The sequence below is a fragment of the Salmo salar genome, chromosome ssa22, assembly GCF_905237065.1.
Source record: "Salmo salar chromosome ssa22, Ssal_v3.1, whole genome shotgun sequence".
NCBI classification, from domain to species: Eukaryota; Metazoa; Chordata; class Actinopteri; order Salmoniformes; family Salmonidae; genus Salmo; species Salmo salar.
Genome location: NC_059463.1, coordinates 22,220,054 through 22,241,140, shown reverse-complemented (window position 1 = coordinate 22,241,140; position 21,087 = coordinate 22,220,054). Strand labels below are relative to the sequence as shown.

At 43.1% G+C, this 21,087-nt stretch overlaps 1 protein-coding gene across 3 annotated transcripts in view; it reads right to left on the bottom strand.

Moving 5' to 3' along the window:
* Nucleotides 1–21,087, bottom strand: part of LOC106583006 (rap1 GTPase-activating protein 1) — a 153,695-nt gene that overhangs the window by 35,000 nt on the left and 97,608 nt on the right. The window contains exon 1 of one of the 3 annotated variants that reach the window (XM_045705842.1): nucleotides 6,379–6,583. The exons of 1 other annotated variant lie outside the window; for it this stretch is intronic. The gene's annotated coding sequence lies outside the window, so the exon portion shown is untranslated. Of the gene's footprint in view, nucleotides 1–6,187; nucleotides 6,584–21,087 lie in introns of those variants that run through there. One more of the 3 variants, XM_045705843.1, reaches the window with a different exon arrangement.

The following is a 21,087-nucleotide window of genomic DNA, read 5'->3' as shown; positions in this document are numbered from 1 at the left end:
CCCCATCCAACCTGAAAAAGCTTGAGAGGATCTGCAGAGAATAATGGGAGAAACTCCCCAAATACAGGTGTGCCAAGCTTGTAGTGTCATACCAAAGAAGACTCGGGGCTGTAATCTCTGCCAAAAGTGCCTCAACAAAATACTGAGTAAATGGTCTGAATAGTTACGTAACTGTGACATTTCAGTTTTTATTTATTTATACATTTGCAAACATTTCTAAATACCTGATTTTGCTTTGTCATTATGGGGTATTGTGTGTAGACTGATGAGGGGAAAAAAACGATTTAATCCATTTTAGAATAAGGCTGTAACATAACAAAATGTGGAAAAAGTCAAGGGGTCTGAATACTATCCGAATGCATTGTATCTCCAGAAAAGGTTATATGTCTGCATTTAAAAAGCCGTAGTTTACCCTTACAGACAAACATGTTGTACCCAAGGTGTTTTCAGGGTTATATGACTGCGTTAAATATAACTTTCGTGGTCATACATATGTAATAGGAAGAAAAACTATACAAAAAATGGTTGTTTAAACGTTAAGCAAAATTGTCCATTTGTCACATCCCAAATGGAATGTCCCTCAAAATGCTTTTCTTAAATTTCAAATCCATCCAGGTTCTTCCACCATGTTTCCCACATGTTCAGACTACATTGTGAGATAATATATGACAAAGAGCAGTTTTTTATTACTATTATAGGCATTATTTTACAGGCGACCTTAAGTCTGAATATTGATTAATTGACCCCATGGGTCATGAAATGTGATTTAACCAATTTATGTTGCCTAATATAGTGTGTTGTCAAAAATGTTATCATATTTTTCACCATATCAACCATGTGGTTGAACACTTTCTTGCAAAATTATTGCTTTTTAGCCTTTTTACATTTTAACTATTTATTTTCATATTCCTACTCTTCAAGGTCTCTACTTACAGAAATGATGCAAAATTAATCTCTCGCCAACTGAATTCCTGCCATTTAGCTCATATCTTTGGTGTCTGAGTTCTTACAGCCCTCTGAGTGGGCAAAGTTAGAGTGCCACAACACTGAACTACAACAACCCAAAAGGATACAAATTATATAAATTGATGCAGGAGTGCTGGGGGAGTTGACGAATCAAGTTCAAGTGAAGATTCTTTTCATATCCACTTCTAAAGCCATTGTCAAAACATGCTCAACCAGCCGGTTGAGAACAGGGTTAAAGGGTTAAGGAATAAGGATTGTCACAACAACCAATCTCTGGTTGGCATGGGAAGGTGAGCTGCTAATATATAAATCCCCCCACTCACACACAAATACACACACACTCACACCACATACGGTCACATGCATGAACACGCTCCGTACGCACACACACACACACACACACACACACACACACACACACACACACACACACACATTTCCATCACATGGCACAGGGGGTGGTTTGGAGGTTCAATAAGCCAATTTACCAAGCGGTCTTGTTTCTCAGAAATACTTTATCTGCAAATTGCAGCTCTACTCTGCCCATTAACCCTGCTGCATCCATCAGTGCACACCACTGAACATCACTGACAATACACTGTTGACCTGGAGCAGAGGTGTGTGAATACATTTCTTAATCTCCTCTATAGCCTTTAGCTACGCCCACTTTTGGCAGCACTTCCACATTCCGATTAGCCAGTCTGCCTACTTCCTGTGACACCGGAAAATAGCTATTTACTTGTCTGTCACAAAGTTCTTCTACACTCGGTGCATATTATCAAAATGTGATGTCAGGTTTGAAGATGTAAGTACTATTTAGCTAAAGTTATTGAACACATCAATAACATGTTAGCCGCCAGAGTGAATTAATTCATTGGACAGCTCAAATCCATTAGTTAGCTAGCTAGTTAGCGATTGTTAGCTAGCTAGTGAATTAGCTTTAGCCATTCATGTTATTTTGCTAGCTAGCTAGCTAGCTAGCTATTAAACTACTGTAGATATTTTTTTGTATCAAGCTAGTTATAGCTGATTTAGAAACCGTGGCTTAAGTCTCTACTCAAGTTACTTGCTAACTAGCTTTTTTTTTAAAGCTAGAATGGCTAACATTAGCTTGGTCTTGTCTAGGAATCAAGATGAGGGAAATATGCAAGATGGGATGTGTACAGCAAGAGAGAGGATAGGTGAAGCGAGAGGGATAACTGTGCCCAAAATCTTCTTCTCCAGCAGGTGGCATTTGTTTAGTTTGTTTTTGAGTTTTTGTATGGAGGTCAATGATAGTGTGTCGAATTTGGTCAACAAAAATGTGTATGGCTTATTTGCTATGTGAGGCTTATTTGATCGAATAGAAGTTTCGTAATGCTGAGGTTGTTACAAGTGTATGGATATAAGTAGGATGTGACATCCCGGCAACTTTACGAAAAAACACATTAAATCGGAGTTGTTCCTCTTGTTCACATGCATATCTGCCCTCTCATTGGCTAGAATGGTCCCACCTGCCTTGCTTCTTCCTGACTGCCTTGCTATTTTAATTGTATGAGAGGCCACTTGAGTATCTGGTCAATATAATGGATAATCTGTGGTACAGCTATCTGTGGTGTGCCAAGACGACATGAGAGCAAGCTGCTGCAAAGATAGGAAGGTTAGGTGCGACCTTGGTAGATTTCAATGCATTTTTTTGATTGGCTTTCTAAATTAACTGCTTTTTATGCAAAGTGTTTGCTAGATACATTATGATATAGCTAGCTAGCTGTGGTTCTCAGTATGCTGATTCATACTAAAGACTAAAAATGGGACCTGGTGCATCTCTGCTTGGCACTCAGCATTAAGAAGATAGATTGGGGGTGAGGCCCTGCGATAGACTAGTGTCCTGTCCAGGGGGTGTACTTCCGGCTCGCACAAGCTAATGCAACCCTTTCCTTTATGTCTTTCCTTGATACCATTTACACCTCTGCCCAACATGGGCACGATGGATAAATCATTTTCAGTCTGACAAACTGTAGGCTACTGATTAACAACAGGTAGCCTACAGCCTATGCGCCCTGTCACCTCTGGCCCGGGAAAACAAAGCCGTTACATCAGGCATTTAGCTATATAAGCCCATTGATTTGCGTCGGTACAAATTGTGAATGTGATCAATTTTACTTTTTAGCCAAGCTTCGGCTGGTTAGGCTACCTAGACCTTTTCATTCCAAATTATTGACTGAAATGAATTTATCAACATAGGGATGACATAGACTATGTGAATAACTTTTTAATTATAGGTGCATACTAGACGATGCAACCCTGCATAAAGCAAGCTCAGCCCTATTCTTTCTCTATTGTCCAATTGTAGTTGTTATCTCTGTCTCCCTATTCATCCTCACTAGGGTCCAGAAGATTTTTTAAATATAGTGACCTGATTAGAAAAACTCATTGCCCATTGTGAGTGTTTTACAGTTTTATGGTTGGAAAACTGTCCAATAGACATCTAAATATCCTTTCACTATTTACAGGAGTTCAGCTATCCAGAATACATCATTGTTCCAGTGCACCAGGGTAGAGAGAGGGGTGGAAACAGAGACATCTTCACTCTACACCTTCACATTTCATAAAGTTATCCCATGTTTGGTTTATGCATCATTATATATCATCCTGTAAAATAAAGTTAATTGTGTAATCTGTTTTCTTTAACATTACATTAGTAAATGTTGCATTAGATAATGCCAATCAATCGTATAATGGATTCAATCACCACTTGATGAAAAATGATGCATATCTCTTTTGGTTTTATTGGCAAACTTGCTGTAGTCTGATCTTTTTGGGACAGAATATGTTCTACTAATCTCTAGGCCATTTCATTCATCGGCAAAATTAGGGGGCAGGGAAGAAACTTGCCAGAAGTGAACATGGGTAGTATAGTAGTAGTTGGCTAGAATGCATTGGTGATTCACATAGTCCTATGTAAACATGTAAACAGGGGACATCCAAGAGAGTTTATGAACAGTAGTTCTTATAACATAGGTTGACCCTATTACGGCAATAATGGTGCTCTTTGTTTGCCTGCTTCTTTCATTTTGGCTCTATAGTATTTTCAGATGGCTGAAAGTGGTTGTCAGTTTCTATGTCACCCTAGGCAGGCCTAGACAGAAACGCTCCTTTACTAGAATTATTTCATAGATTCAATATGAAAACACAGTAGACAGAGAGCTCATGTCAAAAGCTTTTCTAAACCAAAAGCATGGCCGTCATTATACTGTCCCATTAAAAAGCAGGGCCTTGCTGCGCTTTTATGCCAAACAACAACAGCGCAACACGTTGGCATCAGGTATTAGTCTGGTTTAGATAGCGGCTGGGTAAAGCCCAGGCACTAATACACAGGGAGTCACTAAAGGTACGGAGCGATTAGAAGGATCAGCCTGAAACCTGTCACCTCACCCCAGGAACACACAAAGCCTGCTTAATGGCTCTGATCATGGGAGCAGAATGTGTGCGTGCGTACGCGTGCCTATCAATGGCAGCTTAAAAGCCACCTAACAATGCACACATACAGGGAGTGTATCATCATCATTTCACTAAGGGTGAGTTTTTACAGAGGGTGAGTTTTTACAGAGGGTGAGTTTTTACAGAGGGTGAGTTTTAACAGAGGGTGAGTTTGACAGAGGGTGAGTTTGACAGAGATAAGAGATGATGGTCTCACAGTGTGACTGATGACACCACCAATACTATCCTATATGTGTCACATCACAATACCAATTACCGGGACACCTACCATACGATGAATGTTCTAAAAAATACACTGATACACCAAGTCCAGATCAATGGTTTTGCGCACCTCTGAGTTAGAACTATGTAATCTATTTTATTTAATAGTGACACTGGCTTAACTGACAGATTGGTGCTGGTGGTCATCCATGCGTGCCTCAGTTAACATACTCTAACGGAGGAGTGATTGGCAGACAGAGGGAATGTCTTGGTTCAGGGCTAATCTGGGGAACTGAAACAGAGAATGAGTCATGCAACCATTACATAATACAGCTGTCCAAAAATAGCCCCAGGCAAAGAGGACAAGAGGTCACCAACCTTCAATCACAACTGATTAAGATGCCACTACCATGAATGCTATGTGTGGGTGTTTGTTTGTGTGTCCCACACCGACTGTGGAAACTTCCAGTCAGGGAGAGCATTTTAAACCTGGACAGCCTTCCTCCTCACAGTACTGCTGGGTCATGGGCTCTGATAAGAAAATGCAAATTGGCTCGCTCTCCTCCCCTGGTGGGTGTGGAGTACACCTGGAAATACAAATGAACTGGACAGGTTTGCATGTATTGCAACAAAATGGAACAACATTAATTTCTTTAGCCCCTGAGCTGCAGCAATAGAGTGAAAGAGAAAGAAGATAGCGAGAGAGTGGGAGAGAGAGAGAGAGACTCTGGAGGGTCCTTTGACCTTGAGAGAGAGGAGAGAGAGAGAGAGATAGAAAGGAGAGAGGAGAGAGTGAGAGAAAGAAGAAAGAGAGAGGGAAAAGAAAGTGAGTGAGAACATGTTTGCGCCAAGACAATAGCTCAATATCCTCAGTCCAATGTTCCCAGTTGGGTATAATCCATACCAGTCATACTGTATAAACATATCCAGCAGACCACTGATACGCCTGCAATGTGGAGGGAAAATACTCACTGATTATTGGTGCAACCAAGAGATGGATACCATGGTTCAAGATGCAGTAAAAATTCAATTTAATCTAGTGATTAACTTCAGCAGCAAAATCAAGTCTGTTGAGGAGTGCTTATATTATAAAGTTTTATACCAACATGTACTTAATGAATGAGGTATCAAAGCATAATAGTAAAAGCAAAATCAAGACACAGAGTATAAAACATTTTAATCCGAAGGTATTGAATGTGTCACTGACACAAATTGTTATCTCATCTGGATTGCAAACATAGCCTACAGACATAAAACCATGAATCCAAGCACTATCAGATTTTTGGATCGTTATCATGTATACAACCACTCTACTACGCCAACATGCTAAGTAATCCCCTGCCATCTTAAAGCTAACAACAGCTAGAGTTAATGTTCCTGCCTTCCTTTCCCTCTGCCCCACTCCACTGGTCATCTACCCACACACACATTATAGTTACCGGAGCTTATCCAGCCAGTCCAGCCAGCCAGGACACAAACAGACAGGAGGCAATCAAATCAACTGCAGCAGCTAATGCACAATGAAAGCAGAGTTACTTACTCTAGGCATCAGTGTGTGAGCAGAGCGAGCAGCGAGCAGAGAGCAGAGCGCAGAGGCAGGGTCCAGCATCGGATGAAGAAATAAGCGGAAGATCAGCACTGCTCTATGCAGCAGAACCTAGCCAGGAGACCGTTGATGGAAAGTGCTGGAGACACCTATATTCTCTCCTTCTCACTCTCTCCGTCTCTCACCTGCTCTTAGTTTCTCCCTCCCTCTTTTAAGTTGCTTGCTTCACAGAGTCGTCTTTCGCTATCCCTCACCACCAAATGTCTTCCCACTTTCTCTCTTTCCTTCTGTCACTCTACCTCTCTGTCTGACTCAGTCGTAGTGCTCTAACACCTGCTGTCAGAGCTCTGCCTCTCCTATCAGATGATACTGTGGAAGCTCCCCCTACCTTCCTCTCACACATATACTCCCTATCTCTCTCTTTTCCTCTCCATCCCCCTCTCTCTTTCTCTTTCCTCACGCACTCTCACATGTACACACACACCACATGCACATATTTTCTCTCTTTCCCTCTCTCCCCCCTCTCTCTCTCCTTTCTCTCTCTATTTCTCTAACTATAACAAGGGAGACGGAGAAGCATGTCCATCCAAGCTGTTAGTTATTGGTTCACTTAGCATTCCTCTCACTGTGACTCCTCAATAAAAGGGCAATGTTTATATGAGTGACGAGAGTGCAGTGGGTGCATGGAGTGGTGGAGACTCATGATGTGAAGTGCTAACTCACTCACTCATCCCCGTTGCGCCAGCTGGCGCATAGGGCAGCAACAAAGCCACTCCATTTCTGTCGGTCTCTGGCCATCGTCTCCAGCTTTGCTGATGTTGTTGAAGCTCGGTCTTGATTTATTCTCCGCCACGTTGTCTTGGGCCTCCCACTCTTACGTCTGCCCTCTGGAGTCCAAAGGACAGCTATTCTTGGGATAGAGTCTGTACTCTTTCTCATGACGTGTCCAATCTAGCTCCAGCGGCATCTCTTGAGTATGGCATCCATGGCTTCCTGCTTCATTTGCCTAAGTATGTTTGATATTGTGTTTGGTCGGAAGATGTGCATGATTCTCCAGACACAAGTTGTGTGAAAGATAGATTGTTTTTTCAGGTCTGCTTCTGTTATTTTCCAGCATTCTGAACAATAAAGTAGAGTTGCCAGCACACAGCTCTGGTATATTTTGAGGTTTTATTTGTGCTATATTGTCCGGATTTCCAAAACTTCATAAAAATTACTCTTGCTTTATTGAATCTGGTGCAAATGTCTTTGCTGGTGCCTCCATTATGGCATATTGTACTAACAAGGTAATTAAAACTGCGGGTGAACTCCAGGTCCTGTTCCTTGATTTTGCCTGCTTTTGCTGTGTTGATGTTGATGGATATGACCTTTGTCTTGCTGCAGTTGATAACCAGGCTGACTTGCTGGCCAAAGGACTGGACTCTGTCAGTTTAGTCTTGTAGATGTTGGTGTGTGATAAAAGAGGAAGGTAATCTGCGAAGTCAAGGTCTTCTAGAGTAGAATACAAGGTCCATCGTTCTCCTCTTGCATGATCTTCTGTTCACTGCATGACCCAGTCTTTTGACAGGTTGAAGAGTACAGCTGACAAAACACAACCTTGACGAACTCCAGACTTCACAGCAAAGCTCATGTCGCTCGTTCCCACATTGCATGAAAGGTCGCTGTAGAACAGTTTTCTGATGTTAACAACATGGGTAGGGATCCATAAATTCTTAAGATCTTCCATAAACTTTTCCAGTGGATGCTGTCAAAAGCCTTCTGGAAGTCAATAAAGTTGATGTAGAGTTTCCATTGCCACTCACTACATCGCTAAATGATGTTCCTGAGGGGCAAAGATCTGGTTTGTACAGCTCCTACCTCCCCTAAAACTCGCTTGTTCGTTCCTAAGCACTTTGTCTACAGAGGAAGACATCTGTTGTACGATAATCTTGCAAAAGATCTGGCTGGGAACAGATAACAGTGTGATGCCCCTCCAGTTGTTGCAATCGGATAGTGTGCCCTTCTTAGGTACCCTTGGTCCAATCTGAAGGTATCTTTCCCTTCATCCAGATGTTAGTGAAGATTGGAAAAAGGATGTTTGCAGCCAATACAGGATCGATTTTGAACAGCTCTGCATTGAGGTTATCAGGATCTGGAGATTTCCCATTCTTTAGTGACTCGGTGGAGCAGCTTCAGGTGTGTTAATTGGAGCCACAGGGGGTCCTCTATTGAGAACCTCTATGAAATGTTCTGTCCATCTTGCTTCCTGTTCATTTTCTGTAGTCAGGACATTGGCTGCCACCAATCACCAGGTTATTTGTGATGCAGAATGTTGCCAGTCTCTCACCGTTGTCATTCATCTCTCCACAGCCAAGCTTCCCCAGTGTTCTCTTGTAGTTGGTGTTGTAGGTGCCAACCTTTGCATTAAGGTCTCCGATGATGAGGAGCAGGTCTTGAGCAGGTGTCTTCTCTACTTCAGATTGGAGGGAGTTATAGAAAAGGTATTTTTCTTAAACTTTGTCATAGTTTTTATGGGAGCATAACGTTGGATTATTGTTAGTTTAGTATGTTGTCCAATAACTCTGGCTTGTATCATTCTGATGCTGATTGGTTTCCATTCTATTAGAGTTTTCTATACCCCTTTCTGTAGGATGATGGCGACACCTTGACGATGTTGTCCGTCCTTCCATCCAGAGTGTAGTACTGTTTCTCCAGTGCTGGTTCTCGTGGAACCAGAGCTAGTCCACCTGGCTTCACTCACTCCCAGGATATGTAGCTTGTATCTCCTCATTTTGTTGGTAACCTGTGCAAGCTTTCCAGATGGAAACATTGTTTGAACATTCCATAAGCCAACGTGCAGTTAGTTTTTGGTGTTCAGTGCTTTCATCTTCACATCGCCAGTTTACCATAGGCTTTCACTGATGGCGGTCATACAAGTCAGGGACTCTGGGAGATCTTCGCATCCAGTTGTTGAATTGTCATTTGTTGCGGTAGCCCCATGCCCAACCGTCCACCATTTCTGGTTTAGGGAGATTTTGGAGTTGATTTGTTAGCTTTTTGTCCTCCTGGTGATGGATTACAGTCTCATACCATGTGAGGCCAGACAGGCTTTGGGTCGTGTACAAGCTGCCCTGGCGTGTCAAGCCCAACCAACTCCTGCTGCTGTGTGGTGAAAGCCATAACTGAAAGCCAACAGAATATGTTGGTTTGGTTTTAGCAGTTCATACCAGCAGTGCGAGACCCACCAGCAAAGTGCTAAGAGGGACATTATCTACCAGACAAGATATAGTATCAAATCACTCAGTTCCCATTATCTACCTCATCACTCTGACAGGCTCTTCACTAACTTTATAAAACCACTTCTGCTCAAATGATCCCATCCAACCCATGCTCCATTTGACTCTATGGCTGACAGCTGACAGTCGCTCAAATACCTAAAATCTCAAGCTTTGATAATAGATTCACATATTAAAATAGTTAAATAGGCAACGGACAAAGTCAGGTATCAGCCAATGATACTAATGAGAGTCTGTCTTTCATAGAGGACAATTCCGATCAAACACAGCCAAATGAATCTGTAAATAGCATCATCATTAAACCACTATGTTTACCAGGTCTAGAAACCTCTCTCATCCCCCACTGAGCCAGACTGATGTCTCTTTCCACCTCCCCTATCAGTCCTTACCAGATGGGCTGCAACTTACAGAGGATCGTATCAGAGAAGCTGCCTCTCCTGGTTCCATGCTGCCTGCTCCTGTCCTCTTGCTCTGAGGCATGTTCTCTGGCTGCTGCAGCTCTACACTGGAGTAGGGTCCACCTGGACCTGCCTGGACCACTGAAACTCAGCTAGACAAAGGACCATGGTGGATGTCCATTGTTAGGGAAACCAAAGGTCATTGACGGAAAGAAGACATACGGCTCTTTTCAATCAGATCCACTGTTGTTTTGGGGGTGTCAGATGTGGAACTGCATTGAATCTGTCAATCCACAAGCTGTTCCTGGCATTATAACTAAAGTGGACATTGCCATTGGCTGCATGGAGTCACATTAACAGAAATTCCATGCAGCCTTGTTTACAAGTTCAAACACTGGAATGTGAGAACTAATCTACACCTCGATTAGGATGATAGAAATCTTCATTATTTCATTTAATGATTTTTCAATTTGAGCAGAATTATTCTTATATATAGCCTACACTTTCTCGTTTTTAACTTCTAACACGAGTGGGGTGGATGTGGCTTTGTGGAAATGATCGCAAGAGCAGCTGCTCGGTTGATTTGACGGCTCAAATGCAGTCCTGACACCGGCAAAACATCCGCTATGCGGGTGTCTGCTATCGGCGGTTAATGCTTGATCTGATTGAATCTAGGCCTTAGTCCTGTGGCCCACACCAAGTTCAGAGTGTAGTCTTACAAGTCAGTCCAGAGCTCCCTAAAGCCCATCCAGAACACCCCTCTCAAAACAGTTTTTTTTAAATTTGCTTTTAACAGCCGGTGGTTTCCCCCTGTCTCTCTCCCAGGTGAACTACTTTGGCACTCAAACAGGGAAGATCCTTTTACCTCAGATAACGTTTCCCCTCAGGAGACAATGACCAGACTAATTCACAGGCAGCCTGGATGGGCTGATGAGGCACGTGGCGTGTGAGGCTAGACACACATCTCAATCTGGGCCTCTCAGATTTTGGCATGGCTGCAATAGGATTAGCAGGGGATCATTGTTCCCAAACAGAGAGAATCAAAAGTCAAACCAGCTCATGGGGAGTCAATATCCCAAATCACTCTCATTGTCAGCCCAGGCAGGGATCCACAAAATGTATTTGAGGAATATTTAGAAAACGAATGTTCTTTGGACTGTGCTGCTAATTAAAGGAATGTACAATACCTCATTTGACTGGAGTTTAAACTGGAGATTACGCTCTCCCTCTCTCTCATCTATCAGTTTCTATTTTCATCCCTCTGTTAATTTTCTCCCTTTCCGTTCACTCCCTATCCCTTTGTCACTGTCTTTTCAGTCCCTGCAGTCATCTGTGGAGGCAGCTAGGCTAAACTCTACATTTACACACTGTCATACTGCAGATAATTCACTCTATGCTGAGAGGCTAACAATGACTGTGTAGGAGGAGGCATGGTCACACTTTATTTGGATAGTCCGGATAGTACATCTGTAGAAGCTCTACAGATGGTCATATCAACAAACTATCTGTTGATAAACAACTGCTCACTAAGGTTACGATTATGGTTAGATTTAGAACAAGTATGGGCAACTTTGATGGGGGTGAGGGCCACAAAAAATCTTAACTCATCATGAGAGGCTGCCGTGGCTTGCGGGTCAGCGTACCCACATCCATCCCCACACATGCAGTCATGTCAAATAGTGTCCCTAGCCTTTTGGGGACTGTCATGTCAAATAGTGTCCCCCTGCCAAAAAGTGTCCTTCCCTGCGTCACAATGGGATTTGATGAGTTCTAGCTTCCGTTGCTAGGGCTGTTGCTAGAATTTTCAAAATTCTGACCAGCCTACGTAATGAACTAAAGCGTACGTTGCTATTCTGGTTGCTTGGCTTTATTTTACCTAGCAGTTTTAGTTCTATATCACCTCATAAGTGCTCGCTTAGTTGTCACAAAAATATTACCTCATAATCGCTCTCCAAGGACAGCGTTTTTGACAGTGACTACTTGCTGACTACCTACTGCTTCAGAAGACCGAAAAGACTGGAAAGAGAACACTCTTTCTTTACCATATACCGGTTTTTACATAAGAAAATATTGTTAAATAGGAATAAATAATTTAACCTGTTTTTAGATTGACATTGCTAGCTACTGTACTTATTTACCTCAGTCTGCCTAGTCAGCTAGCTAGCCAGACAGTTGTATTTAGCTAATGTTAGCTAGCTAGCTAACTGTTATTGTAGCTTTCTGTTGTATGTAGCTTGCACTTCAACGGCATACCTTGAGAAGATTTTCTTCTATCTTCCAACTAGACAAAGTACTATGAAGGCACCACTGATCTCGACAAGAGGCGCAACATTCAAAGAGGGCTGAGAAATTCACAATTCAGGGTAACATTAAGCAGTTAACTTACATTAGATAACTGGAAGGATTTAGCTACAGTACCAGTCAAAAGTTTTAACACACCTAAACCTAGGGTTTTTCTTTATTTTTTTACTATTTTCTACATTGTAGTATAATAGTGAAGACATCAAAACTATGAAATAACAGATATGGAATCATGTAGTAACCAAAAAAAGTGTTAAACAAAACAAACTATATTTTAGATTTTAGATTCTTCAAAGTAGCCACCCTTTGCCGTGATGACAAATTTGCACACTCTTGGCATTCTTTTCCAACAGTCTTGAAGGAGTTCCCACATATGCTGAGTACTTGTTGGCTGCTTTTCCTTCACTCTGCGGTCCAACTCATCCCAAACCATCATCTCAGTCGGGTTGAGGTTGGGTGATTAGGAAGGCCAGGTCATCTGATGCAGCACTCCATCACTCTCCTTCTTGATTATATAGCCCTTACACAGCCTGGATGTGTGTTGGGTCATTGTCCTGTTGAAAAACAAATTATAGTTCCACTAAGTGCAAACCAGATGGGATGGCATATCGCTACAGAATGCTGTGGTGGCCATGCTTGTTAAGTGTGCCTTGAATTCTAAATGAATCACTGACAGTGTTATCACACCTCTTTCTCCATGCTTCATGGTGGGAACCACACATGCAGAGATTATCCGTTCACCTACTCTGTGCCACACAAAGACACGGCAGTTGGAACCCAAAATCTCTAATTTGGACTCATCAGACCAAAGGATATATTTTTACTGGTCTAATGTCCATTTCTCGTGTTTCTTCGCCCAAGCAAGTCTCTTCTTCTTATTGGTGTCCTTTAGTAGTGGTTTCTTTGCAGCAATTGGACCATGAAGGCCTAATTCACACAATCTCCTCTGAACAGCTGAGGTTGAGATGTGTCTGTTACTTGAACTCTGTGAAGGAGGAGTTATTTGGGCTGTAATTTCTGAGTCTGGTAACTCTAATGAACTTATCGTCTGGGTCTTCCTTTCCTGTGGCGGTCCTCATGAGAGCCAGTTTCATCATAGCGCTTAATGGTTTTCACGACTGCAAATGAAGAAATTTTCAAAGTTTATGTTTAGCAGATGTTATTGCGAAATGCTTGTGTTTCTAGCTCCGACAGTGCAGTAATATCTAACAAGTAATATCTAACAATTTTACATTTACAAAATACACACAAATATAAGTTAAGGAATGAAATTAAGAATATACACTGCTCAAAAAAATAAAGGGAACACTTAAACAACACAATGTAAATCCAAGTCAATCACACTTCTGTGAAATCAAACTGTTCACTTAGGAAGCAACACTGATTGACAATAAATTTCACATGCTGTTGTGCAAATGGAATAGACAACAGGTGGAAATTATAGGCAATTAGCAAGACACCCCCAATAAAGGAGTGGTTCTGCAGGTGGTAACCACAGACCACTTCTCAGTTCCTATGCTTCCTGGCTGATGTTTTGGTCATTTTTGAATGCTGGCGGTGCTTTCACTCTAGTGGTAGCATGAGACGGAGTCTACAATCAACACAAGTGGCTCAGGTAGTGCAGCTCATCCAGGATGGCACATCAATGCGAGCTGTGGCAAGAAGGTTTGCTGTGTCTGTCAGCGTAGTGTCCCGAGCATGGGGACGCTACCAGGAGACAGGCCAGTACATCAGGAGACGTGGAGGAGGCCGTAGGAGGGCAACAACCCAGCAGCAGGACCGCTACCTACGCCTTTGTGCAAGGAGGAGCAGGAGAAGCACTGCCAGAGCCCTGCAAAATGACCTCCAGCAGGCCACAAATGTGCATGTGTCTGCTCAAACGGTCAGAAACAGACTCCATGAGGGTGGTATGAGGGCCAGATGTCCACAGGTGAGACAGAGTCTGGAGACGCCGTGGAGAACGTTCTGCTGCCTGCAACATCCTCCAGCATGACCGGTTTGGCGGTGGGTCAGTCATGGTGTGGGGTGGCATTTCTTTGTGTGTGCTCGCCAGAGGTAGCCTGACTGCCATTAGGTACCGAGATGAGATCCTCAGACCCCTTGTGAGACCATATGCTGGTGCGGTTGGCCCTGGGTTCCTCCTAATGCAAGACAATGCTAGACCTCATGTGGCTGGAGTGTGTCAGCAGTTCCTGCAAGAGGAAGGCATTGATGCTATGGACTGGCCTGCCCGTTCCCCAGACCTGAATCCAATTGAGCACATCTGGGACATCATGTCTCGCTCCATCCACCAACGCCACGTTGCACCACAGACTGTCCAGGAGTTGGCGGATGCTTTAGTCCAGGTCTGGGAGGAGATCCCTCAGGAGACCATCCGCCACCTCATCAGGAGCATGCCCAGGCGTTGTAGGGAGGTCATACAGGCACGTGGAGGCCACACACACTACTGAGCCTCATTTTGACTTGTTAAGGACATTACATCAAAGTTGGATCAGCCTGTAATTGAGTGTGACTCCAAATCCAGACCTCCATGGGTTGATAAATTGGATTTTCATTTATTATTTTTGTGTGATTTTGTTGTCAGCACATTCAACTATGTAAAGAAAAAAGTATTTAATAAGATTATTTCTTTCATTCAGATCTAGGATGTGTTGTTTAAGTGTTCCCTTTATTTTTTTGAGCAGTATATAAATATATGGACGAGCAATTTCAGAGTGGCATAGAATAAGATACAGTAGAATAGTGTAGAAGACAGTATATACAGTTGAAATCGGAAGTTTACATACACCTTAGCCAAAAACATTTAAACTCAGTTTTCACAATTCCTGACATTTAATCCTAGTAACAATTCCTTGTCTTAGGTCAGTTAGCATCACCACTTTATTTTAAGAATGTGAAATGTCAGAATAATAGTATAGAGAATAATTTATTTCAGCTTTTATTTCTTTCATCACATTCCCAGTGGGTCAAAAGTTTACATACACTCAATTAGTATTTGGTAGCATTGCCTTTAAATTGTTTAACTTGGGTCAAATGTTTCGGGTAGCCTTCCACAAGCTTCCCACAATAAGTTGGGTGAATTTTGGCTCATTCCTCCTGACAGTGCTGGTGTAACTGAGTCAGGTTTGTTGGCCTCCGTGCTCGCACACGCTTTTTCAGTTCTGCCCACAAATGTTCTATAGGATTGAGGTCAGGGCTTTGTGATGGCCACTCCAATACCTAGACTTTGTGGATATGGATACTTTTAAACCTGTTTCCTCCTGCATCTTCACAAGGGCTTTGCTGTTGTTCTGGGATTTATTTGCACTTTTCGCAGCAAAGTACATTCATCTCTAGGAGACAGAATGCGTCTCCTTCCTGAGCAGTATGACGGCGCGTGGTCCGGTCCCATGGTGTTTATACTTGCGTACTATTGTTTGTACAGATGAACATGGTACCTTCAGGCGTTTGGAAAAATGCTCCCAAGGATGAACCAGACTTGTGGAGGTCTACCATTTTTTTCTGAGGTCTTGGCTGATTTCTTTTGATTTTCCCATGTCAAGCAAAGAGGCACTGAATTTGAAGGTAGGCCTTGAAATACATCCACAGGTACACCTCCAATTGACTCAAATGATGTCAATTAGCCTATCAGAAGCTTCTAAAACCATAACATCATTTTCTATAATTTTCCAAGCGGTTTAAAGGCACAGTCAACTTAGTGTATGTAAACTTGTGAAATAAGTGAAATAATCTGTTTGTAAACAATTGTTGGAAAAATAACTTGTGTCATGCACAAATTAGATGTCTTAACCGACTTGCCAAAATTATAGTTTGTTAACAAGAAATTTGTGGAGTGGTTGAAAAACGAGTTTTAATGACTCCAACCGAAATGTATGTAAACTTCCGACTTCAGCAGTACATATGAGATGAGTAATGCAAGATATGTAAACATTATTAAAGTGGCCAGTGATTTCAAGTCTATGTATATAGGCAGCTGCCTCTAATGTGCTAGTGATGGCAATTTAACAGTCTGATGGCCTTGAGATAGATTTTTGTTCAGTCTCTCAGCTTTGATGTAGTGGCTAGGGTGGTTGCTGTCCTTGATTATCTTGTTGGCCTTCCTGTGACATCGGGTGATGTAGGTGTCCTGGAGGGCAGGTATTTTGCCCCCTGTGATACGTTGGGCAGACCGCACCACCCTCTGGAGAGCCCTGTGGTTGTGGGTGGTGCAGTTGCCATAGCAGGCAGTGATACTGCCCGACAGGATGGTCTTAATTGTGCATCAGTAAAGGTTTGTGAGGGTTTTAGGTGACAAGCCAAATTTCTGTTACGCATTCTTCACCACACTGTCTGTGTGGGTGGACCATTTCAGTTTGTCAGTGATGTGTACGCCAAGGAACTTGAAGCTTTTCACCTTCTCCACTGACGGCGATGTGGATAACGGGGTGCTCCCTCTGCTGTTTCCTCAAGTCCACAATGATCTCCTTTGTTTTGATGACTTTGGGTGAGAGGTTATTTTCTTGGCACAACACTCCCAGAGCCCTCACCTCCTCCCTGTAGGCTGTCTCTTTACTGTTGGTAATCAAGCCTACTACTGTTGTGTCATTGGCAAACTTGATGATTGACCTTGGCCACGCAGTCATGGGTCTAGGAGGCTGAGCACACACCCCTGAGGGGCCCCTGTGTTGAGGATCAGCGTGGAGGACGTGTTGTTACCTACCCTCACCACCTGGGGGCGGCCCGTCAGGAAGTCCAGGATCCAGTTGCAGAGGGAGGTGTTTAGTCCCAGGATCCTTAGCTTAGTGATGAGCTTTGAGGGTACTATGGTGTTGAACGCTGAGCTGTAGTCAATGAATTGCATTCGCACGTAGGTGTTCCTTTTGTCCAGGTGGGAAAGGGCAACAGCATCATTAAGTGTGCAGATGACACAACAGTGGTTGGTCTGATTACCGACAATCACGAGACAGCCTATAGGGAGGAGGTCAGAGACCTGGCCGGGTGGTGCCAGAATAACAACATATCCCTCAACGTAACATAGACTAAGGAGATGATTGTGGACTACAGGAAAAGGAGGACCGAGCTCGCCCCCATTCTCATCGACGGGGCGGTAGTGGAGCAGGTTGAGAGTTTCAAGTTCCTTGGTGTCCACATCACCAACAAACTAGAATGGTCCAAACACACCAAGACAGTCATAAAGAGGGCACGACAAAGCCTATTCCCCCTCAGGAAAATAAAAAGATTTGGCATGTGTCCTCAGATTCTCAAAAGGTTCTACAGCTGCAACATCGAGAGCATCCTGACTTGTTGCATCACTGCTTAGTACGGCAACTGCTCGGCCTTCGACCGCAAGGCACTACAGAGGATAGTGCGTACGGTCCAGAACATCACTGGGGCTAAGCTGCTTGCTATCCAGGACCTCTACACCAGGCGGTGTCAGAGGAAGGCCCTAATAATTGTAAAAGACCCCACCCACCCCAGTCAGAGACTGTTCTCACTACTACCGCATGGCAAGTAGTACCGGAACGCCAAGTCTAGGACCAAAAGGCTTCTCAACAGCTTTTAACCCCAAGCAATAAGATTCCTTAACAGGTAATCAAATGTCTACCCGGACCATTTGCATTGGGTCATCCCCCCCCCAACCCGTCTTTTATGCTGCTGCTACTCTCTGTTTATCATATATGCATGGTCACTTGAAATATACATTCATGCACATAATACCCCAATTAGCCCGACTAACCGGTGCCCCCGCACATTGGCTACCCGGACTATCTGCATTGTGTCCCGCCACTTGCCACCCACATGTTGCTAGCTCTGCATTTAGTTATATGTCTGTCATATTGAGGTGCTGGTATCTAGCTATAAGTTAACCCTGATCAATCAAATGGATAGGTGTAAGCAATTATGGTAATTCCAACATCCTTTAACTAGGTATATTGGCTAGACAGACACTGACAGAGAGAGAGAGGTTGGAGGAGGAAGAAAGTGAGAAAGGATGAGAGTGAGAGAGAGGTGTGTGAAGAGTGAAAGATAGAGAAAGAGAGTAACAGGGAGAGAAATCAGTGCAAATGTACATAGACTTGAGTTTTTCGAAAACGCTTGTCTTTGAACTTGTTAGGAAATCACATCTACCTACGGGGAAAGGATACCCAGCCACACAAGAGGGTGATTTTCACTGACGAGAAGGAGGCCGTGATGACCGAGAAGCATGCTGGCCATTTGGGAGTGAAGCACATGATTGCCAAAATCAACCCACGCATCTTCTGGTGTGGGATTGTCAAGGATGTGGATAGCTGGGCAAGTGAAATAACCTTTTGTTTATCAATCACATTGCATTATATCTGAAAATATTTGATTTCAATGAATTTCATATCAGAGAGCACACAATGTTTAAATTTGTCACTGTGGTTAAAGGTCAGTACCTGTCTAGCCTGCTAGAAGTTTGAGTGGGTAAAGACTGTGGCGCTGTAGTTGAAGCCCATCAAAAAGTGTCACAATTCATATTTCGCCCTAATACGTTTTTTTGTTGTAATGGTTGCATTATTTGACCACAGCAGAGTTAAATATTATAGAATGTCAAATCAAATCAAATTTTATTGGTCACATACACATGGTTAGCAGGTTATTGCGAGTGTAGCGAAATGCTTGTGCTTCTAGTTCCGACAGTGCAGCAATATCTAACAAGCAATTCCACAACAACTACATAATAAACACAAATCTAAGTGAAGGAATGAAATAAGAATATGTACAAATAAAAATATGAATGGGCCATGACCGACTGGCATAGACTAGATGCAATAGATGGCAAAAAATAAAATACAGTTTATACATTTGGGATGAATAGTGCAAGATATGTAAACATCCTTATTAAAGTGGCATTAATAAAGTGACTAGTGATCCATTTGTTAGAGTGGCCAATGATTTCAAGTCTTTATGTAGGCAGCAATCACTCTGTGTTAGTGATGGCTGTTTAGCAGTCTGATGGCCTTGAGATAGAAGCTATTTTTCAGTCTCTCGGTCCCAGCTTTGATGCACCTGTACTGACCTTGCCTTCTGGATGGTAGCGGGGTGAACAGGCAGTGGCTCGGTTGGTTGTTGTCCTTGATGATCATTTTGGCCTTCCTGTGACATCGGGTGCTGTAAGTTTCCTGGAGGGCAGGTAGTTTGCCCCCTGTGATGCGTTGTGCAGACCGCACCACCCTCTGGAGAGCCCTGCGGTTGTGGGCGGTGCAGTTGCCGTACCAGACGGTAATACAGCCCAACAGGATGCTCTCAATTGTGCATCTGTAGAACTTTGTGATGGTTTTAGGTGACAAGCCACATTTTTTCAGCCTCCTGAGATTGAAGAGGCGCTGTTGCTACCCAGAACACGCCCTAGTCCGCGTGATCAAAACAATCTTGAAGCATTCCGATTGGTCAGACCAGCGTTGAATGGTCCTAGTCACGGGTACGTCCTGTTTGAGTTTCTGCCTATGGGGGGGGAAAGCAAAATGGAGTCGTGGTCGGATTTCCCGAACGGAGGGCGGGGGAGGGCCCTGTATGCATCGTGAAAGTTAGAGTAGCAGTGATCCAACGTTTGCCAGCCTGGGTACTAAAATTGATATGCTGATAGAATTTAGGTAGCCTTGTTCTCAAATTTGCTTTGTCAAAATCCCCAACTACAATAAATGCAGCCTTCGGATATAAGGTTTCCAGTTTGCATAGTCTAGTGGAGTTCCTTGCGGGCCGTCGTGGTGTCAGCTTGGGGGGGATATACGCCACAGTGACAATAACCGACGAGAATTCTCTTCGGAGATAATAATGACGGCATTTGATTGTGAGGAATTCTAGGTCCGGTGAACAGAAGGACTTGAGTTCCTGTATGTTGTTACAATTACACCATGAGTCCTTAATCATGAAACATACACCCCCGCCTTTCTTCATCCTTGAGAGATGTTTATTCCTGTCGGCGTGATGCACAAAGAATCCAGGTGGCTGTACAAACTCTGACAGCATGTCCCCAGAGAGCTATGTTTCCATGAAACAAAGTATGTTACAATCCCGAATGTCTCTCTGGAAAGCAACCCTAGCCCTAATTTCGTCTACCTTGTTATCTAGAGACTGGACATTAGCGAGTAAAATACTTGGAAGTGGTGGGTGGTGTGCGCGCCTCCGAAGTCTGACTAGAAGGCCGCTCCGTCTACCTCTCCTGCGGCAACGTTGTTTTGGGTCAGCCTCTGGAAACAGTTTGAATGCCTTGGGTGGTTCGAACAAAGGATCCGCTTCGGGAAAGTCATATTCCTGGCCAGAGTGCTGGTAAGTTGATGTCGCTCTGATATCCAATAGTTCTTCCCGACTGTATGTAATAACACATAAGATTTTCTGGGCTAACAATGTAAGAAATAATACATAAAAAAACAAAATACTGCATAGTTTTCTAAGGACTACAATTTTTTTTGCTTTTGTGTGTGTGTGTCAGTATCCTTACAAATATGAAAATCAGCATACTGTATGACAGATACGGATAAGAATGAAGAAATCTTCTCTCTAACACTTTAAGTGTTAGGGGTGGACCTCATCGGACCCTTCACGAAATCCAGGAATGGCAACAGCTGGTGTCTGATGGCGACCAATTATTTTACCAAGTGGGTGGAGGCAATACCCATTAAGGTCAGTAAGCTTAACTCTAAAATTCCATTCTGTAACCCATTAAAAAGGGTGCTTGGAACCAAAAATATATTTTCATTTTGTAATACCCATCAAGGACAAGACTGGCGAGGCCACCTTCAAGGTGATGATGGACATCTTCACCACCCACGGTTGAAGCTGAGGTCATCTTGAGTGACCGAGGTCGTGAACTCTGGAACAAGGTATGGATGTTATACAGTTGAAGTCGGAAGTTTACATAAACTTATGTTGGAATCATTAAAACTCGTTTTTCAACAACTCCACAAATTTCTTGTTA